The 18949-nt window shown below is 33.9% G+C and overlaps 1 pseudogene across 1 annotated transcript in view; it reads right to left on the minus strand.

The window, feature by feature from the left end:
- Positions 1-4777: 4777 nt before the first annotated feature.
- LOC143230766 (protein meiotic P26-like) overlaps positions 4778-18949 on the minus strand; it is a 33190-nt pseudogene continuing 19018 nt past the window's right edge. The window contains exons 5-11 of the transcript XR_013016622.1: positions 13460-13678; positions 10166-10375; positions 9359-9866; positions 6834-7104; positions 6378-6462; positions 5886-6081; positions 4778-5526 (exon numbers count right to left, since the gene is read on the minus strand). The product of XR_013016622.1 is annotated as a protein meiotic P26-like (transcript). The remainder of the gene's footprint in view (positions 5527-5885; positions 6082-6377; positions 6463-6833; positions 7105-9358; positions 9867-10165; positions 10376-13459; positions 13679-18949) is intronic.

The following is an 18949-nucleotide window of genomic DNA, read 5'->3' on the forward strand; positions in this document are numbered from 1 at the left end:
TATCAAATTACAGTGTCCCTTACATTGAGGAAGTCCACAGCGTAACGTAATGGACTGTAAATGTTCCACAGATGTGGGTAGGATAGCTTCAGGGGATCAAAGTGTTTGTACCAACACTGTTTCTCAATAAGATAATAGGATTTCTAGGCACCAAGTTTAAACCATTTAAAACTATCAGTTCACAGGATCAGCAATAGCTTTCCCCCATATCAATAGATTTTATCATTTTGTAAAAGAGCACCTAAAATATCTTGGTGCCTATGTAAACATATAAAGGGACTCTCAAAATTGTAAACCATAAGGAAAATTGACTTATTTGACCCTGTGACCACTGTCAGTTGGCTTGGTACTCTAGTTGGTATTGAAGAGGTTTTAAAACACTGATATAAAGCTGAAAAATAATCATTCCTATATTGCTTTCTTTTGTGTGTGTGCAAAATACATGACACTCACAATGCATTTTTATTAAAGAGTTGGCCAACTGTCAGGGCATTATGGGAAAAGAATATTGCATAGCCAAAAGAAAACCAATCTAGTCTGATAATAACTTCTAGTAAGATGATTCTGGTGTTAATAAAAAGCTGCACTCCTGTTTATATATGCATACAATTCTTGGCAAACAGCAGCAACAGCAAAAATATGAAAAAAAAATCCAGACTAGCCATTGTTTTTAGTTTTTTTCTTCAAAGTTAAACAATCAGAAAAGTTCTAGATTTACAGTTTCAACTGAAGCAGCTTTTATATCAAATTTCTAAGTATGTTGATTCTAAATATAACTGGACATTATGTAACAGAGTATGTATAAAATGAGTACACGTAACAAAAACAATATGGTTCCACCTCAGAAAGTAATCATTAATATGGTTTAATTGTACTTTCATGTTTTACAAAACTGTCAATGTGGTTTTAATCTCTAAAAAGGGGAAGACAAGTTGGATAAGAGCCTATATAGTGTGCTTCTTACCAATATTCAACATTTAGAAGTTAAAAAATTGTATAGTTAACAATGTTAGAAAAAAAAAACAAGAACAAATATTACTTTTTGTATTCATTATAAATTCTGAACTTTCCTTACCAGTTTTATTAAAGAAAACAATGCTGGTTACAAGCTTTTGTTAGACTGGTATGTTCAAGAAAAACAAATGCTATAGCTCTGTAACAAAATGAATATATAATTATGAAGAGTAACTGGGTAGAAAATCTTGCTCCAAACTTGCAATGTGATACTGAGGACCCTAACAGACAAGTTATTTATAAAGAAATGTCAAGTTCAACAATTTTTTAAACATCTGCTGTTAAACACAAAATAATATTGTTTAAAATAAAAAAGTATAATGAACCTAAGGGTATGTTGTCACCCATGTATAAATTAATATTAACAGTTGATGAAACATCTGGAAAGCAATAACTTTGTGAAAAACAAAAACATGTCTTTAAAGCAAAGTATTCTCAAGCAATATCTTTAAACTGTGTTTACTTCTACTTACGTACACTGCCTGTTTGTAATACGAATGACTATTTAAGAGACTAGATGGAAAAAGTAATACACTATGATATGCCATTCCTTTACATACATATATAATTTCAAATCCAACTATGCTGATGTAACAAGTTAAGGTATCTTTAAACTTCTGTTGAAAATATCAATGATAACATCTGTGATACTGTACAGCTAGGCACTGAAAAAAATTAATGGGAATGGCAACTGAAGATAAAAAAAATTTGAAAAACAAAACAAACAAGATGACCGGATATATATATATATATGACAGAATATGACTATACACAAGTTTATTGATGCAGTAAAACAGCGAAGGCTGATATGTAACACTAATATAGTAGTTCACTGAGTAATACTTGACATGCTTTAATACTGGTCTCTGAGATATTGAAAAAAAACTGTCCCACCCTTGTTAGAAGGAAAACATTTTTTTTATAATGAACATACCAGTACCAACATAAGCTTAAAACAACATTACAGTTTCAATGGGCTTCAAAATGCTGTGGTATATGAACTTGGTGACATTTTGAGTAGCTTTTGCTTCCTTTCATTAACACAGAATACACAAAAACCACCACAAGTACTGACCAATTCACATACCTTGGCTATTAAGTACTCATAAAAAATTACACAAAATGTAAAGCATAGAGCCATAGACATTTTTCCAAGGAATTTCAACCTACAAATAACGATAAGTTACTGAACTCTGCATGTAGCTTAAACTGCAGCAAAATAAAAATAACTAAATACTAAATTTCATGGCACGAAACACAAATGGTAGTTACAAATGTTGTTAGATTATTAGCATCAAACAATATACAATGTCACTGTCAATAATAAAAAATTAAGGTTCCATTTCACTTCATTTAAAACCATGTATGTATCCATGTCATATACATACATTTCTATATATATGTGTATTACTCATTTCTGTTTAAGAACTAAAAACCTATAAATGTAAGTTCTTTAAACTTTTTAAATAAAAGAACAGCAATGATAATTACAGGTTTTTCTGAAAGGTAAACCCCCTTTTTATTATTGTTGTACTAAAAACTTATAAAGACTCTTAACAAAAATTATCACATAGATACTATACGAAATAAACAAATCAAAAGTTCAAAGGAGGTGAAATAGGTGGTTTTCAGGATTAAGGCTAATTGATTGATGGTAAGAAGTTAAAAATTTTTTTTTAGGAAAACTTCAACTATAAATCTCAAGTCATCACAAAAGTGTAACACAAAAAACCTGATTAATTATTAAACTTTTAAAATTAATAAAAACTTTCAACTCTTACAGATTATCCTTGAATAATAATAATAATAATAAAAATTATATATGCACAAAAAAAACATCCAAAAATATTCTTTTGCTGGCACAACCAGATTAGGAAGTTTGCAGCAAACTAAACCAAGAGAAAGTGTAATAAAATACTATTACTTTGTTACATCAACACACACTGCATTTTACTATCTGATTACTTGTATGTGTTATTTAATAAGATAACTGACTAGAGTTATGACAACAACACGATTTAAGCAAGGCGGAAATTGTGGTTTATACTGGAATGTCAGAAGCACATGTTGACATCTGTCATCATGAAATATGCTTAGTGTTAAAGCGACTGTCTAATATTTTGTTCATTTAACAAATACATGTGGACACAATAAGGCCATAATGGTTTACCTTTTATATACAATTTACTTTTTATCCCTGCAGTATGATGTACAATCTTTTTTTTTGTTCTTTTTTTTTCCTTTCTTTTTTTTTTTAACTACTGATGCAGTACAAACTACTTTTTTTTGCATCAAACCTTATAAACAAAGAAACCTATATCTGTATAGTTAGACCAATCACTCAGCCAAACTAAACAATAAAAAAAAGATGATTGCCGAAAAAAAAAGACAAAAATATCATTAAATATAATTGTATATGAAAAATGTATTAAAATAATAAAAGAATAATACCAAATAAACACCTAGCACAACAAATAATGGCGAGAATCAGACTTGCAAACAGCAAAACAGAGTGAAACTTGCATTTCATAAACTGTTATATTTGAAAATATTACTATAAACATCAAAAAGTGATATGGTAATAGTTGACTTTTTCCCATTTTGCTATCATGAACAATTAAAAAGCACGTGTGCATCGGAAAACTGTGCAGATTCTTCCTTTTTGGATACTTAAAACACCTAGTTGGATAACAATCCTCAGAGTTGTAATACATTTTTGCATTCATCACGAATCTCGGTTTTTGGTGCAAGCTTCACAAAGACAAGACAGTATCACAGTAACAACATGTCAGTGTGATCTGAACTATACATGGCACCTACAGACATCTACACAATTGGTTAAATCCCTCAATAAATTGACAAAAAAATTGAAATAAGTGAAACAGTATGGACTGAATAAATTTTTATATATATATATAATATATTTAGTTTTCAAACACAACTAATCAAGTGAATATAGTATAAGGCATTTCTCTAAATAACTGTAACACTATATCTAAAATTGAAGAACATCAAAACTACAACAAGAAAACATTTATTATGAGGTTATGAAAAGTGAAGAAAAACTTATAGCAAGTAAATTGTAGCCAACCAAACGTTTCCATAAAAATTTTTGTAAAATAAGAGCTCAAAATGGAGCATTATCAGTTTTTTTTTTTTAATATATAAGGTTCAATAAAAGCTAAATTACTTTTAAGTACTCATAACTTTATCTGCTTAACAAATGTTTACTAACTTCAAATTTTAAGTAGTTTTATAAATAAATCTTGGTCAACAGATCAGTCACAGCTTCCATACAATAAAAGAATATTTAATATAACTTTTAAACTCTCAAACTTGTATATAGTTTTTATGTCATGAAGGATAGTTTCCAAAACTTGATATTGTTTGTACTGAGGCCCCTGATACACAAGCTCTTTATAAGGAACAGCTGAAGTCAATACTAACAGCTGAAGATAGGGCGAGATCAAATCAACAAAAATATACGTGTATAGATATATATGTATATATATATGTGTGTATAGTTCTGAGCAAGCTAACAATTTTACTAGGGTTAATATCACAGGCTTCCTACTGAACGGAATGACCTACATCTCATTCATTGTCTTTTTTTTTTTTTTTTTTAATAACATCAAGAATTTCTTTGGCTACTAGAAGATGAGGAGTTCATCTTTTTTCTTTCTTGTTCATTAAAAAACTCCCACAGCCCTGCAACTATGAACTACTAGGAAATTACATTCTCTTACATATAGATGACATGTCGTATGGCTCACAATTCAAAGGCAACTAATAAACATTACTTTCTGATATTGAGAGATTAGATATAATCATTATGATGCCACACACCTACAGTGAACATCTTCACAAAACATGGTATATTCATGAGAGCTACTTGTTCACATGATATACAGGGTGTTCAAGATTAAGACATGGTGGTTGTTTTTGGCCAGAGTGACAACATAACCTTCAGATGTGATCTTTAGGCCACAGCATCGACTGACCTTAACGTGACGGACACTCAAACTCGGACAGGAGTGAACCCTCACTTGAAAAGACAACAACATGAAATCGATTCCCATGGCTGTCTCCAACCAATACGCCACCAGCGTCACTGATATCAATTCCATTGGGAAAATTGGTGATATTTTCACAGCCTATACGCCTCATTTGCTGTCCATTTTCATTAAAAACAACAACACAGTGTCCTTTAAAATCGCAGATGTAATACTCTTTCCCACTGATGGCTATGTCTGAAGGCTCTCGCATGTACTCGCTGCAATCAAACCAGCGAAGCAAGTCCCCATTCTCTGCAATGACGAAAACTGTGGGGGAGACACTATCCACAGCCACAATGTGTCCTTCTCCTGTGATAGCTAGTCCTGCAACTATGTCAATATATCTTATAGCAATCTTCTTAATAAAATGTCCATTCTTCGTGAAAAGTTGCATGCGGGATCGCTCATTTCCTCGGTCACAAATAACAAACTTCCCAGACTGTCGAATAACAGCAACCTACCACAAACCAAAGTTTCTAAATGTTTTAATATTTCCTAATTAGTATGTATTTTAAATTTTTATTTCAGTGAAGGAAACTGATTTTATACAATCTTGGCTATTACATCTTTCCTACCTTACATTTTTTTCTTTAAACACTGAGGTATGGTGTCCTGTTTTTGACAAAAATTACTTTTCACAAATTCAAGAATGTTATCTTAAAAGTGTTCTTTAAAATTCCATATAAATAAGAACTACTTTTTTTCATAAATGTCTTTTACATAAACAATAAACACCTTATGGCTCATTGTTATAAGTTCTTCAATTAAATTTCTTTAATCAACAGAAAGAGATGCAAGAAACAAAGATAAAAATACCTTTCGAGGATACCACAGCTGCCCTTCTTCCTTTCCAGGAAACCCAAACTGGTACTTGAACTCACCCATCTTATCAAAAACCTGGATTCTGTGGTTATTAGTGTCAGCCACAATAATTTCTTCTTCCAAACCCAAACAAAAACCATGGGGTGAACTAAACTGCCCTCTTCCTGGCCCAAGCTGACCAAATTTACACCTCCATGGACAAAATAAAACATTTAGAAAAGGAATAGCATATTACTTCATATGACAGTAATTCACAGAATCCAGATGAAAAACTTAATATTAATTCAGGAATAAACTCAGCATCATCAAAAAGCTAAACTTGAAAGTTGGTCAAAACCTAAAATTTAAATGGAAAACAGCAATTCAGTAATTCACTCAAAGTTAGATTGCAAGTGAAGTCAAAATGAATACTATAAAAATGGTTTAGCTAGTCTTCTATAAAACTAAAAATAGACTATTTCACGACATGAAATGAATTAGCTTTACCTTATTTGCATTGTGTTTAATTTGGTAGTGGCACTTCGTGGTGGAGGGTTATAGCTTCCTTGACCACCTGTCACCGGTGGCATAACTGAAGTAGAAATGAAAGCAGGATAATTGTAGAATATCACAAAAATATTGTAATTTGTAAAATACTAAATAAATGTGAAGTGCTATAAAAGCCCCAAACAACCAGCTGGTGAAGTAATAAATAAAAATCAATAGGTACATAACTCACACTGTGAAATAATTCTTAATTAGAATATTTTTCAGGTTGATGTTTTTCAGAAAATTTTGCACTAACTGGATCTCAGAAAATAGGATGAAGTATCCAAGTTCTTGACAGTGAATTTATCTTTACAGAAAAAGTTAACTTGTCACTGCATATTAATCATAAATCAACAGTTCTAAAATATTTTACACAAGACAAAGAAAGATAATACAATACAAACTATTACTAACTATTTCCTGGGACACCCAAATTCAGGTTAGCATTGATAACTGATACACCATTTACAAGTGGCGAGCCAAAATGAGGACTACTTCCTCTGGTTGACTGTAAAGGAAGAGGTGATGTTCCACCATTCAAAAGACTTCCCAAATCTGTGTCTAGTGGAGATGGTTGTAAAGATCTTAGCCCTTGGGAGTGAGGCTGGGATGTGGTCGGTGTGGGACATACTAGGAGAATCAGGACCCATGCTAGAAATCATCTGTCTACCCAAAAGTACTTGGCCTGTGGAGACATGCAAGATTATAGTTCTAAGTATAATAAAAGCCAAAAAATATTTCTACTACAATAAATCAAGTTGACAATAATTTCATACCAGTCTTCTACATCACAATTCACTTTCGTTACACAGCTGGTTGTATTACATATTGAATAACTTTTATATGATAAAGTTACAGGAAGTATTTTTAATTTTCATAGATTCATCAAAAATATATTTCACATTTAATATTTATCACAAATAATTAAATGAAATCTTACACACAAACACACACACATTTTGCTTTCTAGAATACGTGAAAATGATCGTGAATCATCCATTATGAACAGTTATTGGCACCTTCACAAACAATCATACCTATACTATTTCTTTAACCCTCAAAGCACTGGTAGCTAATGTAACCATGTTCAAACAGTGACATTTTCAATTATTAAATATTTTAAAATGAAAACTACAACATTATAAAGGCCTTTTAATGATATAAACCAGTTTTCAGATAAAGATTCAATTTGCAAAAATGAATTTCTGAATGCACTCTTTCGAGCTAACTAATATTAAATAGATAATTTAGCAGTGTTAGGCAAATTGAATAAGATAATTTGACTTCTTGACTTCTTTCATTACTTCTTGAAAAATGGCACAGAAACAGTCACAAATAAAAAATAATCTCAATTTTTCTTTTTCTTTCCTTAACCAGTTCATGAAACTTACACAATCATTAAACCACCATGCAGTTAAGTGTCCAGCTTGTTTTCATGTGGGTAAACAGAGAACAAGAAAATACCAGGTCTTATTGTATGAATAAACATCTCTGAGCACCACCTCTTTGTTTTGTTACAGAAATACATTATTTTACAGGCAATTATTTGCTCTAGTTTCTCTGAAAAGCCACAAAAAGCTAAATTTTTCAGAGTTCTTTTCAATGGCTTCATTCTCAAATACACATTTTACCAAGCATGTTTAAATAATCACTAGGACGTTTGCACACAATCAATGATGGTTATTGCCATCTTTAGAATGTATTTTCACAACATGTTTATAAATATCACATTCATAACTAGTTATGGCCTCAAAGTGATTTATTCAAGTTTTAAAATATTCTGTCTAATCGCTCCCTTCAAACTACCTAAAGAATAAAACTACATCTGACATGTTCAAAAACAGAATCTTGCTTTGATGTTTATTATATTAACATTTGTGTTGCATAAAAAGAATATTCCAACTCTAATTTTGATTTGTGTCCTTCCTCCAAATTTTTTTTGCAGAACAAATACTTAATCTTAGCAACAGATTTAAGATTGTGTGGGTCCAAGGGTTAATAACTTTTATGGACCCCATATTCCATGTAATTTTACATGGAATAAAATTAACAATGGGCCCCCATTAAACCCATGGAACCTGGGTCTGAGCCCCATCTAGCCTCTAACTAAATACACTACTGCTTAAATCATATAATGAAAAATTGCAAATATGCAGTCTTTGTAGTTTTTGTTTAAAAAAAAAAATTCTGAAAGCTGAAATTTTCTTTTTCAGAATCTATTTATCATAAAACTCCCTTGTTTCCTAATGTTGAAATAATGCTTTTAAGACTTTTGGTTATCATGTCAGATGCCTTGTTTGACTGCTACAGGTATCTGTTAAACACATTTTGTTAGTGTTATTTTTTGTTTTTTTTTACTGAAATACAATCACAGAATACTCCAATTGCATAAATATGTACCAGATCTTGTAAGTTTCCTTACTTTCTAAAATTATGTTAATTTTTAACTATGCAAGTACCATTCTTAAAACTTAAGTTTTTACCTTACAGCAAGACAATCTTTAGAGTATGTTTGATGATTTGAAACAAAATAGCAAACAGAAATAGTGATTATGCTTTCAGTTTAGAAATGTTAATATAATCTTACTGGACATTAAATAATCTTGTACTTCATCAATTAAAACAATTAACATTTTGTATCTGTTCAGGAAACTAGAGATTATCAAATAATGTTTACAATACATGATTACTTAAGCCTCTGCTAAAGATTGCCTTTACCCAAAGCAAATATATTATCTCAAAATTATAAACATTTTTTTGCCTCTATCTTTCATATACTATTCACTGTCAGCCTGACTCATTCACAGTAGAGCCTGAAAAACATTCTAATCACAAAGGAAAAACCAGAACATTATCTAAAAATAACTTACACAGATATCAATGTTTTTAAGTATTCTTATTTTTATTAAATATATTCAATACTAAAGAAAAACAGATACCAGAATTATTCATTGAAACTGAGCCTAGTTTGGCTAATGCAGAGAGGTTGTTCAGGGCATTCATTTGTGCAGCTGCTACTGAATCTGGTCCACTGGTGGATATCTGTAGAAGATCATATAGAGTTGGAGGTGAAGGGGTTGGGTTAAGAGACTCGTGTGAGGAACTGTGTTCAGCCATGCCTGCCAACTGGGCTAGGTTGTACTGGGCAACATTATTGCCCAGGTCTACATCCAGAGCTGAAGGCACTGAGGTTTTATCACTAAGAACACCATGGGGCAAAACAAACCCTTCATTATCAAGTGATGACACTGAGTGGATGGGGGAGTTTTGTTGGTGAGGTGGATTGTCCTCAGGTTTTGACATTACTGCTGCAGATGTGCACAAAGATCCACAAAGCTCTTCTATATTTTTTTCAAACTTGGATTCATCACATTCAAACTTGATCTCCACAGAGACATCAGGTTTAGGAGTGTTGTTTATAAGATACATTAACTGGGTACATACAACCTAGAAATAAACAAACTCATTAAATAAATGAAATTTCAAAGTTATTTTTAATTTTAGATTTCCAATGATATCATTAAACATTTCTTTGCACAAAGAATTAAGATCCCTACTTGAATACTCAAGTTACCTAACAAATTTCACCATTGAAATAAAGCAGCTTTCTGAACAGAAAATGACTTCTTTCAAAGAGAATTTTGTGACTTTATCCCTAATGTAGAGAATTTTAAGTTTTATCTTTATGCCTGGAAGTTGTAACCCATGTTACTGGACCTCTTACTGGTTGCTGCTAATATTCTTACCTGTTTCATAGAAAGAATTTCAATAGCATTTGCATATGTTATAAGCTTTTTGGAAAATTTACAGGCATCTTCAATTTTTTCCATTGTCTTTTCTACACTGTGCATTGTATCCATAACTAACAGCTCTTTTTCTGAATGAATAGCTTCCAAATCTTGCAGGAGTGTCTCTTGTTTTTTGTTTAAAATTTCTTGATACTTCTTGAATGTTTCCTGTGGTAAACAAGTATAAAACCTTTTATGTCCTAAATATTCCAATCCTATATATATTTTTTTTTACATCAACACATACATATTTTTTATTTTTTTACATTAGTCAAAACATCCTGTTGGTCATATAAATTACATCTTGTATTATTGTTTCATTATAATTTTTTTTGAAAAAGTACAACTGTACAAGTTCAGTCAATTTAACCAATCTTGCAATACCATAAAAAAAATTAAAAAAATTTTGATGTAGAATTACTACAACTTATAACATGAAAACAAAAATGTTTAGACTAAATAGCATTACATATTTATTATAAGTTTATTATTTTTATTATATTCACCTTCTAGTTGTGCCTGGCTAACATCAAGTTACAATGATGTAGTAATCATAAACTCATGATACTATATAAAACTGATTATTAGTCTTTACAAAGTGACCTGGCTTGACTATTGTAGTAGGCTAGTATTTTTTATTAAACATAGGTCTCATTTCTCATTTCTATATATCAGTATTTATAAAAAAAACTCTTAAACTTATTCTTCTTAAAACATAGAAGAGTAAATTGTTATTGTTTTTTTTGTTTTTGAATTAAGCACAAAGCTACAAAATGGGGTATCTGTGCTCTGCCCACCACGGGTATCAAAACCCGGTTTGTAGCATTGTAAGTCTGCATACAAACCACTGAGCCACTGGGGGGCCAAAGAGTAAATAAAGAAATAAATCACACAGTTGTCTCTTCTAGTTATGACCTTTGTACTCAATTGCTACTTGTAGTTTGCAAAGCCTAAAAAAATTTCACACATAAAGTATGTTAAATGAGATTTTTTTTAAGTTAACACACACACACACACACACAATAAATATTAAATTACTATACTGATACCATAGAAATTCTTTATAATTTATCCAATTCAGTAATTAAGCTGTATTTGGGTCTAAAACATGAAATTTAAAATGAGCTAAAGACTCAACTTACTAGCAAAGTTTAGTCTCAAAAGATAGAGAGGAAACTGTTATATCTGAAAAGGGTTAAGATAGCAATTAGGGGACATTGAGTTATAGATTGGTCATTCATGTCATATACAGATATGTATGTAAAGGACCATTTCCAAAAGTGGAAAGAAGCGAGTGGGGCCACTCTGATATAGTATACAAAAGATAGGAGGTTATTATTATACATTTTAGCTTGTCCATAGCTTGAGTTCTAATTTGAACTAGTGCTGCATTCAACATACCATGTTAGCATACAAACTGATGTTTAGGTCAAATTTTTTGATATTTACGAAATTAAATAATATAATACAAACATTTGAATTATAATCTATAGATTTATACCAAACTTAATGAACAGATTCACACAACAGTAGTTCAATAAAATTTTGAATGAGTCAACAAATGTGATGACATGACCTTTGACCTGCCTAGAAAGGGTTAATGTCACTATGCAGAAAACCTTACATTTGTCCTGTTATGCTCCTTATCAGTGTAGTTAAAATCTTATCTCCTGTTTAAATGATATTTGTGGCATACTTTAAGGTAAATATATACAGATCTTTCTGGCTTTACTTGTTAGAGGGTAACAGAAGTCATCACAGTTTGATAGTTATCATGAAACTGCTTGGTACTGAAGATATCACAGTTCATAAAGTTTATGACTGGACATCTTCACAGTTAGAGGGTGGAGTGGATATAGTCATATAGCACAGAAAATAGCCAAAGATGACTGTAGACTAATCACTAATGCAAAATGCACATACGAGATTTGAATAAAGCTTTTCAATAAAATCCTTTCTACAGCTAGAAATACAAGTCTGAAAAATGCAAGCTTTATTTTTGAATTTGGAAAAAAATAAAACAGTATAAATGGATAATCAACTAAACAACATCCTATATGGAGAAATTAGTATTTATAATTTGCAACAAACTGTTAGTTTCTGCCTATATTTTCTAATCTTCAAAATTTACGAGATTCAGGTTATTGTTAAATGGACAATTACATTTTTTAAACTTGAAGTAGCTGTAGTGTTTACTACAAAGTGCATGAAGTATTCCTTATAAGCACAAACAGTGCAATTTGGTATACTAAAGTAGTTTAATGGTGAAAGTTTGGATAGCAAATTCAGTTTTTAATGTAGCAGAAATACACGTTATTTCTTGGTTCAATTATTTAAATTAATATTGTTACTATTAGTATTTATGATATATTGTTTATTAATAATGGTGTGAAATCCTGGCCAAAACTGTTTTAGGAAGTGCTGAATTTATTTCTGAGTTTCAAAATGGTTAAATAATTGTTTTTTGCTGACAAACCCTGACTGAATAGGTGTGTTCATTTCAGATAGTTACAAGTGGTCAGTGAAAAATCATAACCAAACAATAACACTTTGGCAAAATAAGTGTATCAACTTATGAGAAATACAAGTTATCTTTCACTACTGATATTTTGCCGAGTGTTATGTACTGAAAAGAAAAAGTTAAATCTACAAAAACCGAGTTACTTACAATTTTAAAACTTTTATCCATACTTTGGCCAGGACCAATATAATTACAGTAATTTGTGAAAGTTGTTTAATTTTTGTACCAGTAAAACTTTCTACGTCACAGTAGCTAGCTAGGTTATGTATGTATGGATTCCTACTTATCTTTATAAAAATTAATATATTTTATCATACTTGTTGCTTTCTGTGACCTCATATATGCCAACAACTGACAGGCCCATGTATGAAAAAGTAAAAATATATGTATATGAAACTAGAAAGGTTTATGACATGTAAGGAAAAATAAAATGTTCATGCACTCTGCATGATTTTGTTTTAAAAATGGCTTCATAACCAAGTATTTTGTAAAGTTTCCACTGTTCAGTTGAATGCAGCTGTATAAGCAGTGGGGTTCTAAACACTGGTTGCATTGCCTTTGGTTAACAGTTCTAAATTAGAATTGGCTATGCCTGTTCTTTAGGGTCTCTGACCTGACTACTTAGCCTAGTATAATACCAAAAGCTACATATCATGATAAAATGATAATTTAATTTATCATTATAACTTATGAAAACTAATACATTTTTCTGCCCCAACAAAAACACCAACCTGAATACTATTTTTAGCATTGTCTCGCTGTAACTGCAAGTCTGTAAGGGAATTCTGTAGGGCTAATGATGCCATTTCACAAAATCGAACTTTCTCTTCACTCTCTTTTATCAGATTTTCAATATTTTCTCGATGTTTAGCTTCAGCATCAACAGCTCTCTCATACCGATGCTGTGGCTGTTTGTGGTCTGCTACCATACATTCATTACATATGGGAACCTGTTCAAAAAAGAATTTAACAGTCACAAAGAATAATAAAAACCAAGTGTAATTTTTGGTACATTTAGGAATTAAAATCTCAATTTCAGACATAAGAATATCTACATATCCGTAAGTGGGGTAACAGCTGTTTATCTTTTTATCTTAAAGATGACATTTCACTTAGGCCTGTGCTCCTATGTATCAATATTCAGAAGCGACAAAATACTTAGTGCAGGGAGAGCAAAGACAAACCTTGTATGGAGCCATACAATTCAGCTGAGGGCCTTATGATATGGCATTATTTTCATACATATTAATCTGGCTCAACTTGAAATGTTGCACAAACTGCCATTTGTTGATGGGCAGCCTCCCAACCTCCAAAGATATCTATAATCATTAGCTTCTGGTATTTTTTTGCTTGATGTATTGGTTTTATTGTCCATGAAAGTAATACAAATCAATTCTGATATTATAATGTTACTACACAATCTTTTGTATCTTCTCAGTGCTGCAACCATTTTTAGGCATTATGATAACTACACACATCACATTTTCGCATTAACAGATTCCATACAAGAGAAAATTGATTGATTGATTTAGTGTTTTATGGCACAAAGCAGTGAGGCTATCTGCGCCAGACATTCGGTAAAAATGTTAAAAAAACTAAAAAAATAAATGTAGTAATAGACATAAATGGAAATGAAGGTAAAACAAAAAAGTATAATACCAATGTTGACACCTAGTCTACAATGTTAAGATAGAAGGCAGAGTATAAGAAGTTGTAAGGTATTTACTCTAGCAAAAAGGTAATGATCATAACCTGCCAGGAAGACTAACAGGTAAGTTCAAGAACCACCGTCAATCACCTGAAGTTGGCCTTTCCAGTCCTGGTTCCGGGTTATGTGTCATAGCAGCTATTATCAAAATGTAAAAGAATAAAAGTTTTAAAAGACACTCCGCAAAATCGTAATAATGAGTAGCCAAATGTCCAGTAAAAAGATAAAAGTTAAGTAAATGGAGTAATATTTGTAAAAGTAATTGAAGATAAAAGCAAAACGGCAATTAAAACAGAAAATGGCGTAAAAACCAATATTGACATCCAGTCAACAAAGTTGTAAATAACTACCTGTAGCAGAATGGTGATGATCATAACCCACCAGGAAGACTAACAGGTAAGTATAAAAACCACCATCAGTCACCTGAAGTTGGTCTTTCCAGTCCTGGTTCTGGGTTATGAGTCCATATGGCCAGTACTAAAAAGTTAAGTAGTAAAAGTGTGAAATGATATGCAGCAAAAGTATAATAACAACTCGCCAGGACGACTAACGAGTAGTTCAAACAGTAGCGTTAGTCACCTGAAGTTGGCCTTTCCAGTCCTGGTGTCGAGTTATTTAATGTTCTGGCCATTGTCCAATGTCAAATTGAAGGAGAGAGATTAAAACTGTAAAAAAGGAACCACAATTAAAAAGGTATAATGAATAAATATGCAACACTTAAATGAGATTAAAAGATTAATGGCCATTAAAAAATTAAAACATTATCAAGGTGGACAGTCACCATTACCAATAACTCTGTCCAATGTTACAGACTGACCCTGGGAAAAAATATGTTTAAAATATTGCCGTTGTTGAGAATTGTAACGATGGCAAGAAAGTAAAACGTGGCTGATAGCGATTTGAGTGTTACACAAACTACACATTGGTGCATCAGTTCCAGATAAAAGAAAATGATGAGTTAAAAACTGTGACCAATGCGTAGCCTAGTGAGAACAACTTCCTCCTTCGAACTTTACGGAAGCTAGATGGCCAAAGTCCAATTTTGGGTTTGATTTGAAAAAGTTTGTTGTCACGTTGCTCACTCAAGTGGACTGCCAGCTGGCACGGAGCCGAGCCTTGAAGACAACACCGTAGTCCATGTACGGAATAGGCATAGGAGTGATGGTACTGAAGCAGACATATTTAGCTGCCATGTCTGCAAGCTCGTTCCCGCGAATACCAACATGGCCTGGTATCCAGAAAACTGGATTGAAGTAGCTGCTAATGAGAAATGGGCCAGTCGGTTTGAATATCAGCGAGAATAGGATGTGAGCTAACGTGTAGCGATTCCAAGGCAAGTATAGAACTAAGCGAATCAGTATAAATAGTGCAGTTGGAGTACTGCTCAGCTGCAATATGATCCAGGGCAAGAGATATGGCATACAGTTCAGCAGTGAACACAGAAGCTGTAGAAGGGATTCTGCACGCAACTACTGACCCATAGCAAACCATAGCAGAGCCCACTGAATTACCTGATTTGGAACCATCTGTATAAATGGGAACTGAATGATTGTTTGAAAGATATTCATTGAATAAAAGATGGTACTTCCAATCTGGAGTATGTGCCTTTTTTAGGTGACTGAAAGAAAGGTCACATTTGGTGGCTGTAATAAGCCATGGTGGGATGGGCCAACCTGTGGAATCTGCAATGTTATCCAAGGACAGACCCAATTCATCCAATTGCGCCCAGATGTGAAGGCCAAACGAAGCAATGAGACCGGATGCGAAGGCCAAACGGAGCAATGACAGATCGTCTGTTTTGAAAAAGTACTGCCCACCGAGGAAGGAAAACACATTTCCAGGTGGGATGCTTTGGTAAGGAATGATGTTTCGAAGTATATTGTAAAGATAGTTGCAAACAGCGAAGGTGTAGAGAAGGTTCATGAGATTCAATGTATATACTTTGAACTGGAGAGGTACGGAAAGCCCCAGTGCAGAGTCGAAGTCCTTGATGATGAATGGGGTCCAGCATCTTTAAGGCCAAGGGTCTGGCAGAGCCATAGACCATTGATCCATAATAGAGTTTCGATCTAATAAGAGCATGATATACCTTTAACATTGAACAGCGATCTGCCCACCAACTGGTAGAAGAGAGAACACAGAGGATGTTCAGTGCTCTTGTGCATTTGACCCAAAGCTGCTTTAAGTGTGGTATAAAGGTCAGTTTACGATCAAAGATAAGCCCCAAGAACTTGGTCTCCGGGACCACTGGCAGCAAAACTTCACCGATATGAAGTTCAGGATCAGGGTGAATACCCCGTCAACGGCAAAAGTGCATGCAAACGGTTTTGGAGAGAGAGAAATTAAAGCCGTTCGCCAGAGTCCACTTCCGTACACAATTGAGAGTGGTTTGTAGTTGCCGCTCAATATATCTCATGTTTGACGACTGACATGAGATGTGAAAGTCATCGACATACAGGCCATTCGCAACAGTGAGAGGGAGTTGTTCAGTGATAGCATTTATCTTTATACTGAAGAGTGTAACACTCAATACACAGCCTTGAGGGACTCCAAGTTCCTGTACAAAAAAACGGGAAAGTGTCGAACCCACACGAACTTGGAATCTCCTGCCCATTAAAATTTTTTTAATAAACATGGGAAGATGGCCATGTAACCCATATGTATGGAGGTCTCGCAAAACGCCATACCTCCATGTTGTGTCGTAAGCCTTCTCTATGTCAAAGAATATTGATACAAGATGTTGGCGGTTGAGAAAGGCTTCTCTGATTGATGTTACAAGTCAAATCAGGTGGTTCATGGAGGATCGCTGTCATAGAAAGACACATTGGGTGGGTGAAAGGAGACTGCTTGATTTGAGGAACCAAACAAGATGAGCATTAGCTATCCTCTTTAGGTCTTACAGGGAAAGCTTGTCAAAACAACTGAATGGTAGTTTGAAGGAATCTTGGGATCCTTCCCAGGCTTAGAGAAAAAGAGGACAATAACCCAGTGCCAGGCATCAGGAAAACGTTCTCCTGCAGATCCAGTTAAAAACAATCAGAAGAACAGCAAGAGAAGCAGGAGACAGCATAGCATTTCGCAGTGTACATCATCAGGTCAGACCAATGAAGGGCCAGTTTGAGTTCCACCAGTGTAAAGGGATGATTATAGTCATACAGATAATCAGCTCAAAAGGAAAGAGGTGATCACTCTGCTCAAGTGTTGATCACTAAGGAGGCAGAGGATAGAGCAGAAGTGCTAGATTCCTGACAAAAGCTTTCACCTAGAGTATCAGCTACTTCCTGGCCATCAGAGAGCAAGATCGAGAGGGGGGGGCAGAATTATATTGCCCACTGACCTTTTGAATCTTGTCCAATGTGACTTTGAAACTCATGATAGATGTATGCTGGTTTGTAAACTTGATCTAACATTTCTTCTGGCTTTGACGTCTTACCCACTGAACATATGCATGGGCTTGCCGGAAAGCGATGAGGTTCAAGAGTGTGAGATACCTACGAAAAGTACCCCAGGCCCGTTTTTGAGCCTTCCATGCCATGTGGCAGGCAGGATTCTACCATGGATGAGGAAACACGTCAAGGATTTAGGAATACATTGAGCAGCTGCCTCTATAATACAGTCAGTTACTGCTGCCACACAGTCGTCTACTGATGGCTTCCAGACAATGGTAATATCAAGTTCTGCAAGAACAGTGAAAGAGGGCCAATTTGCTTGATCCAGCTTCCACTGGGGCACTTGGGTCATGTAGCATCGACCACGGCGAGCCTCTGCCATAATTATAGGAAATTTATCACCCCCTCGTGGGTTATTGTCAACCCTCCATGAAAAGTGGGAGAATAGTGAAGGGGAGCAAACTAAGAGATCAACAACAGTAAAGGACTGACTAGATGCATGAAAATAAGTGTAAGAACCCCCTTCTGAAAAGTTCTGATCAGAAAGCCTACGCTTACGGAGTGACTCCTCCCATCAATATCAGCACTTCCCCAGAGGGGATGATGTTCATTACAGTCCCCCAGGATGAAAAAGGGAGACGGCAACTGTTCAACGAGAGCATCAAGGTCCGATTGATCATGTCTCTCCAGGTGACAGGTAGAGAGAACAAACAGTGATGGTATAGCCCAAGGAATCAAGGATGGTTATGGCCTCCAAGGATTTATCGAGTAGCAAAGACAGGGTAGGCACATGCTGATCAACCAACAGTGCCACCCCTCCACACACTCATCCATCACACAGCCTATCATTTCTGTATAAAGAAAACTGCCAAAAGGTGACTGTATCAGCAGGTTTCAGAAATGTTTCCTGTAAGGAAAGACAAAGAGGATGGTAGGAAGCAATAAGTGTTTTGATGTCATCCAGATTAGAACGCAAACCTCAACCATTCCATTGTATCAGGGTGGCCATTTTTATTTATGTGTAGGCAAATTGGGTGGAGAACCCTTCAGTTTACGACCACATCTTTTTCCCTTACTGTCCTCATTCAAGTAAGGTCTATCAGCCTCCATGGACCCTGCCCTGG

This window comes from Tachypleus tridentatus, chromosome 10, assembly GCF_004210375.1.
Source record: "Tachypleus tridentatus isolate NWPU-2018 chromosome 10, ASM421037v1, whole genome shotgun sequence".
NCBI lineage: Eukaryota > Metazoa > Arthropoda > Merostomata > Xiphosura > Limulidae > Tachypleus > Tachypleus tridentatus.